The sequence below is a fragment of the Sus scrofa genome, chromosome 11 (assembly GCF_000003025.6).
Source record: "Sus scrofa isolate TJ Tabasco breed Duroc chromosome 11, Sscrofa11.1, whole genome shotgun sequence".
NCBI classification, from domain to species: Eukaryota; Metazoa; Chordata; class Mammalia; order Artiodactyla; family Suidae; genus Sus; species Sus scrofa.
In genome coordinates this window covers 7,514,085-7,520,949 of record NC_010453.5, presented here as the reverse complement: position 1 = coordinate 7,520,949, position 6,865 = coordinate 7,514,085, and the positions used below count along the sequence as shown (strand labels likewise).

General features: G+C 52.0%; 1 long non-coding RNA gene across 1 annotated transcript; it reads left to right on the top strand.

Moving 5' to 3' along the window:
• Nucleotides 6,074-6,865, top strand: LOC106505255. Its single transcript, XR_001299470.2, has 2 exons — nucleotides 6,074-6,379; nucleotides 6,598-6,865. It is a non-coding gene; the product is annotated as an uncharacterized LOC106505255 (long non-coding RNA).

Sequence of the window (6,865 nt, the reverse complement as noted above, 5' to 3'; positions counted from 1 at the left end):
TCAGAAAACTAAATATAGAACCACCATATGACCTAGCAATCCCAATCCTGGGCATGTATCTGGACAAAACTACAATTCAAAAAGATGCATGCACCCCTATATTCATAGCAGCACTATTCACAACAGCCAAGACATGGAAACAACCTAAATGTCCACTGACAGATGAATGGATTAAGAAGTTGTGGTACATATACACAATGGAATACTACTGAGCCATAAAAAATAACAAAATAATGCCACTTGTGGCAACATAGATGCAACTAGATATTCTCATATAAAGTGAAGTAAGTCAAAAAGAGAAAGACAAATACCCTATGATACCACATGGAATCTAAAATGTGGCACAAATGAACCTATCTACAGAACAGAAACAGACTCACAGACATGGAGAACAGACTTGTGGTTGTTAAGGAGGAGGGAGGGAGTGGGAGGGACTAGGAGTTTGGAATTAGTAGATGCAAACTATTACACTTAGGATGGATAAGCAATGAGGTCTTACTGTATAGCACAGGCAACTATATCCAGTCTCTTGGGATAGACCATGATGGAAGATAATGTGAGAAAAAGAATGTGTATATATATGTGTGCGTGTATATACACAATATATATATATATGACTGGGTCACTGTGCTGTACAGCAGAAATTGGCACAACGTAGTAAATCAACTATAATTTAATTTTTAAAAATTAATTTAGAAAAAGAGAAAGAAACCTGAGCAAGACTCAGCAAGCAACACCCACTGGAACAGTCCCATTGTCAGAGAAATTCTAGTGACAGGCATTCTGGTTACAAAGACATGGTTTCCATGTGACAGGGCTCCTGGAGCCAATGCTGGGTCTGAGGCGATGGGAGGAGACAGAAAGCGATGAGAGAGGACTGGTACATGGAGGCCTGAGCATCCTTGCTTTGGGTCCCCATCAGGGACTAACAGAGCACATAAGGCCCTTTTCCACCCCCACCCCCCATCCCACCCCGAGCCCTGCCAGGGTCGGCACACTGGGTCTTCAGTCACCACCAGTGGAGAGAGGGGCTGTGCCTACAGAGCAGAGTGCTCAGGCCATGGCCCTGGAGACAACAGAGCCAGGGGAGGGCTTCGGGAGGCTGTGTGTCCTGCTGCAGCTGGGGGACACTGGAGGCAGCAGAATTCAGATTACCATGTGTTGTAAACTCATCGCCACCCACAGACGTGAGCATTTGGGTGACATACCACTATGCCACAGGATCTGTACCCCCAAGATTATACAAATATATTTAGATTGATCAAGTCGCATTACACTGGGGACAAATTTTAATACTTAGTTCTATTTGGAAAACAAAAACAAAAACAAAAACCCTAGATTCCTGCTCAGATTCTTGGGACCAAGACAGGGATGGCAACGCTCCTTCCCTAACTCCTTCCCTATCGGGCCCAGAGTACTGCGCTTTGCCCTGAGCATCACAGGAAAACTGTTCTGTGCACTGAGAGCACTGGAGTATAGGAACATCCACGTCTCTGCCAATCCTGATTGGACAGTATTTTCAGACTTCTGGTCAACCTCTGCTGTGTGGCTGGTGGGCTAGAAAGGTGTTCCACCCTCTGGGGCTGAGGCTACTGGCGTCTCTGTTCCAGGTAACAGAGGCTCTGCATTGATACAAACAGGAAATCAGATCTTTTCTCAAAATACTGGACAAACAAACAAAACAAAAAACCCTCAAACCTACAAATGCATAGTTTTTGTTTTGTTTTTTTTAATGGCCTCAACAACGGCAGGTAAAGAGAAGAATACATATTTATATAAAATGTTTTGTGACAAAATGGAAAAGGAGCTTAGGGAGGCCCCATTTTGTGGTTCGCTAGAAAAATAAAAAGCTAAAGCCTCAGCCATGGTCTCTATTGAAAGCGGAAAAAAAAAATCAGAAAAGAGGAACTAGTTGGGGAGTGCAGTGAATGCTGGCTTCCCTCCTCCGGCCCACTCAACCCTGTCACCATGGAGACTCCTGAAGGTTCCAGGAATGACTCACGCAATTTGCTGATGGAGCCTTTGAAATGGAAGCAGCACCGCAGCACAAAGGCAAACTTCGTCTGCAGCCCTTGAAGAAGGGGCCTTTGACTCCTGACTGACGCCCAGGACATGGAATTTGGGCTTCAGCACTGCCTTTTCCTTCTTCCCGGCCCTCATTACTTGGAGCGCTTGCCTCCAAGAGCAAAGGTCAAAAAGTACTCTTGCCTGGCCTGGGGCTTATGCACCACTCTTGGAAAAACACTGAAGCAGAACCGGAGAGTGAATGCTGATGACTGGGAGGTTGCAGCGCAGGGGCTGCGGGCAGGGATGGGGGCCCGCGGAGGCCGGGAGGGCGCCTTTCAGAAGCACGGGACTGGGGAAAGGCGTGCGGGCGCGACGGGCCAAGCCTCCTGGTGGGCCACGGAAATTCAGTCCCTCGCTGCTCCTACGGTTGCAGGAAACTGGCCCACGTCAGCTTCTTCCGAACTTAGGGATGCAGGTGCCATGCGGAATGGCCTTGGGCTTCACCTCCACCTTAGCAAGGCCGTAAAGACCGAGAGCCCCAGGAAAAAGCGCAAAGGAAAGCCACGTGATTGGCGCGCATGTGCCCTGGGTTCTTCTTTCTCAAGGGCCTCGCGGTAGAGCAGGTCTTGCAAAGGCTGCCCTGGGGCCCACGTCGGCTCCCCAGTAGGGGCGAGGCAGTGCCCCTGCGCTCCCCGAGAGCCCGGGGCCCTCCCTTTGGGGGCTTGTCCTGGGACCCCCGCTTCCTGGGGCACAAGTGTCAGGCTGGGCTGTCCGACCCCTTCCCTGTTCGCTGGGCGTGGCCAAGCCCGTCAGCCACAGAGGAAAACCTAAGAAGGGGGAACCTTCTGGAGTCAGGCCCAAGCTTTGTGTCAGACCACAGGGAACCTGCCAGGGTTGCCCCCACGACACGCTCCTAAGCAGAAGTTCCCCAGAACTCCGGAGTCGGAAATGCACGGCAGTGACCCCGTTTCTTCGTGGAAGGGGAGGCCGGGGGGGCGGGGGAAGACTGGATTCTTTCCTCCTGCACCCTAAATCTATGTCCTGGTGACTGCACCTGCTCAACCAGGAAAATAAGCAAGAAATAAAGGTCTGTGCGAAGCTGCAGTCGCCTCTTCTCAACTATTTATTCTGATTTCTCGACAAGTGAGTTAATTGGATGGGCCCCCGTGACAGACATTCCATACTCAAATTCATAGCTTTCTGCCAAAACAACATATTGTGTGCTGCTATATTTTCCGTGTTGGAACCAGGAGCTGACGTGGGTCTGAGCAGTTTTATGTGGGAAGAGGGAGACAGGAGGCACAGAACAAAGGCGGCAGCTCCAGAGGTGCCAGGCGGGCCCATGAAGAAGAGCCATCAGCCTGTCTCTGACCTTCTTAGCTGCGCCTGCTTCCTTTTTACTGTGGGTCTGGCTGTACAGGGTTCAAGTTCAAAGGGAGCCACAGGGAGGGAAGAACAGATGCCAGGTAGGGAGCCTCCCCAGCTGGGGCTTCCCTGCAGCCCGGGAAGGGCAGGGACCTCCATGGATGCGGCTGCCCCTGGTGGCATGTCCCTGACATGTGGCTCTGCCCTGGATCTCTGTCCAGTGGGCTCATTCACAGGCACCCGGATCTTCTGGAAAGCACCGTGCTACCAGCTGCTGCTTCCCGGGAAAAGGCAGGGAGGTCCCGGCTGTCCAGAGGGGAGGGCCAGGGCAGGCTCAGCGCTGGGCACTTGCTCGCTACCCTCAGGACCAGCTGCAGCCTCCAGCACTGTCCGGTGGGTTCCTCTCCCTTTCAGCAAAATGCCGCCTGTGGCGTCAGGACGTTTCCCCTCTGAAACATCTCTCTTCCTTTTCTGGGATTTTCCATCCCTCCCTCCGTTCCTCATCCATATGCCGGAGTCCCTTACCATCCACCATCCCTCTGGCTCCTGGCCCCCTTCTCTGGTCCCCTCACACACAAGGAGCACCACACAGTGATGCCAAGGCCCCAGCTCGCCTCCCCCGCCTTCTCCCCACCCCCTGTGGCACATGCTGCCAGCCTTGCACAGGCAGGGAGAGGCGCTGCCTCCCTTGGAGACTTTGCTCCCCATTCGGGCCCAGAAGGCTGAGTAGGCGTCAGGCAATGCCTGGAGTGCACTTGCTGGGTCAGAAGCCACGCACCCCACTCCACAGCACCCCCACCCCCGCCCCGTGCGCACTCCAGTGTGGGCCCCTGAGCCATGTGGGTTCCTCAAACCTCTGCTGTCACTGTCCCCAAAGAGCCTCTCCCATATAACCTCAGGTAGTGCCTTCCACCACCACCCCAGGAGCACCTGGCGGGGTCATCCCCATGCCACAGTGGAACTCCTCTCTCGGGTCCTTCCCGCCACCTCTCTGGATGCCCCATCTTGAGAAATCCTTCTGTTTGTTTTGGCTTTTTCATCAGACTGCAAACCTCTCAAAGACGGAACCATGTCCTCCACTGCCCCATTGGTTCCCACAAAACCCTTCTCTGGGACTTCGTCCCTCCAACTCTCGAGATGCCCCCTCTCACTTCTCTCCCCGACCCCCTTCCCACTGAACCTCTGGTTTGGGGTCTCAGTCCTCTTGTGTCCCTTGTCCCCTGAAACTACACTCTCTCTGGGCAATCTCACCCACACACCATCATCACTGCTGCCTCCAAGCTGAGACTGTCTCCACCAAGAATCCAAACCCACAACTCAGCTTCTGACTGGACTGCTGTACCTCAGGCTTGGGGGGGACTTAAATTCATTGTGCCACAGATTAAGCAAACTGCCTGTCTCCCAACCCAGTCGCTCACTGGTATCCCCTGCTTCAATTAACGGCTCCACTCCCCACCCAGTCATCCAGAACGTGGGCCCCACTAGACTCCCCCCTCCCCATCATCACCACTGTGCCCAGCTCATCACCTAAGCTGCATCTTCCAGGCTCACCACATGCCAGGACCAGAGCTGAGTACTAACTTAGACCGTTTCGTTTACTCCTCACTGGAAGTCTGTAGACCAAGCACGATTTTAATCCCTATCTTACAGACGAGGTCCCCAAGGTGTAGAAAGGTGAAGAAATTTGCCCAGATTTCCCAAACACGTGGCAAGAAGTGGCCTGAGAGTCATAGTCAATCAAGCTGAACCCAGGAGGAAGTGGCCATGTCTTCCAGAACCTGCTTTTCCAGGAGAGGACCCTGCAAGGTGGAGAGAAGTCTTTCCGTAAAGGGCCAACGGAGGTTCAAAGCACTTGGCGACCAGTGCCCAGTCCAGCAGGTTGCTTGCTCCCCCACAGCACAAGCTACCTGCGCGGGAATTCCAGAGCTCCAGGCTTGCCTTCTGCTACCTGCCAGTGGAATCTAAAACTCGCGTGTGGCTTATGATCACTCTGACAATGATGAATTTCCACTGACTGAGAATAAAAAGAAGGGGTTTAAGTTGCGCATGAAAGATCTAAATTTGAAAAAAAAAATTTTTACATACTCTCTTCTTGATCTGGAGAGCTGGGAGACTTTGCATTCCCTTGTCAAGGATGTCTAAGCAAACTCTCTGTCTCTCCTGGAAAGCCCTTTAAATGGCTCAGAGACTTGATACAGCTGGAGTGAGCTTGGAGGAGCCAAAATGAAGGTGGCCCTGCCACTGGACACCAGAGGTTGCTTTTGGCCTGTAGTCATGGTTTCTTTGGCAGACATAGCATTTCATGAAAATCCTGATTTCTGGCTTCTTTTGAAAAACCAGTTGGTATGACAACCCCGGGCTCTCTGTCCCCATTGGCAAAACCCCCACTGCAGCAGGGTCAGCCTGCCTCCCTGGACCGGTCAGCACTCTCCCAGGGGCCTCCAGCCAGCTTAGCCACTGATGTCACCTTCCTGATTGCTTCAGGCCTGTGACTTGGTGACCCCAAATGGCCCTAGTAAGGTCAGCTGTTGAAAGGTGCACCTTTCCCCTTTGCCAAAATCGGAGTTATGCCCAGCCCAGCTGGACAGTGGCAGAGAGGGGGCCAAGCCAAACTGCTTTGGCATTGGAGGGTGTGGGTCCCACAGTCCTGGTACGTTGCGCCACAAAAGCACGGCCAGATCGAGTGATCTGCTTGCTTACCTTCTGGGCAAGTCACAAGGAGTACGCACCAGGGGTTGAAATACAAGCTTCTGCCTCACAACTGCCAACTTGGCCGCACTGAGTCACATGTTGATTCCCACCTAAAGACAAGTCCCGAGCAGGCTGGCGTCTGACAGATAGAGCCGCTCGCCCGTTTACTCCGGTGCTAATCACAGGCGTGTTTACAGGAAAATGCCCTCATCTGCTTCCAGCAGCTCCAGCCACTCAGCCATGTGAGAGCTGTCTTCAAAGTCAATTGCCTGTCATTTTGCTGATTTATGTTGAGCAACTGCAAGGCCCCCTCGAGGTATGTGTAGCTGGCTTGATGATTCTCGGCTTATGAAGTGGCAGTGGGCAGACTATTTCGGTTCAAATTCCCATCAAGACCGAATTTAAATCCCCGGCTCTGCTGCTCATATTTGCAATGTGAGCAGTTTAGATAAGCGGGAACATCCTACCCTAAATGCTGGGGGAAGTACAACCTGGGTTTCTTCAAATGGAGCCTGAACCCAAATCTTCTTTCAGACTTTGGCTGGAAACGGATTCCAGCGGTCTTTAAAATCGTGATCACACATGCCGTTTCCCAGGAAATACTGATGACGGGGGCTGGACAGGAACTATCAGATAAGAGGAGAGGAACCTACAAGCCACCCCCATCCTTCCTGCCTGGCTTCTTCACATTTCAACCAGCAGAATCTGATTTCTTCCCAATAACTTGCCCTCTAACAGAAGTTTTCTTTTGAAAATAAATCTATTACTGAAAAGGGTGACCTATTAAATAACAAACCCATTA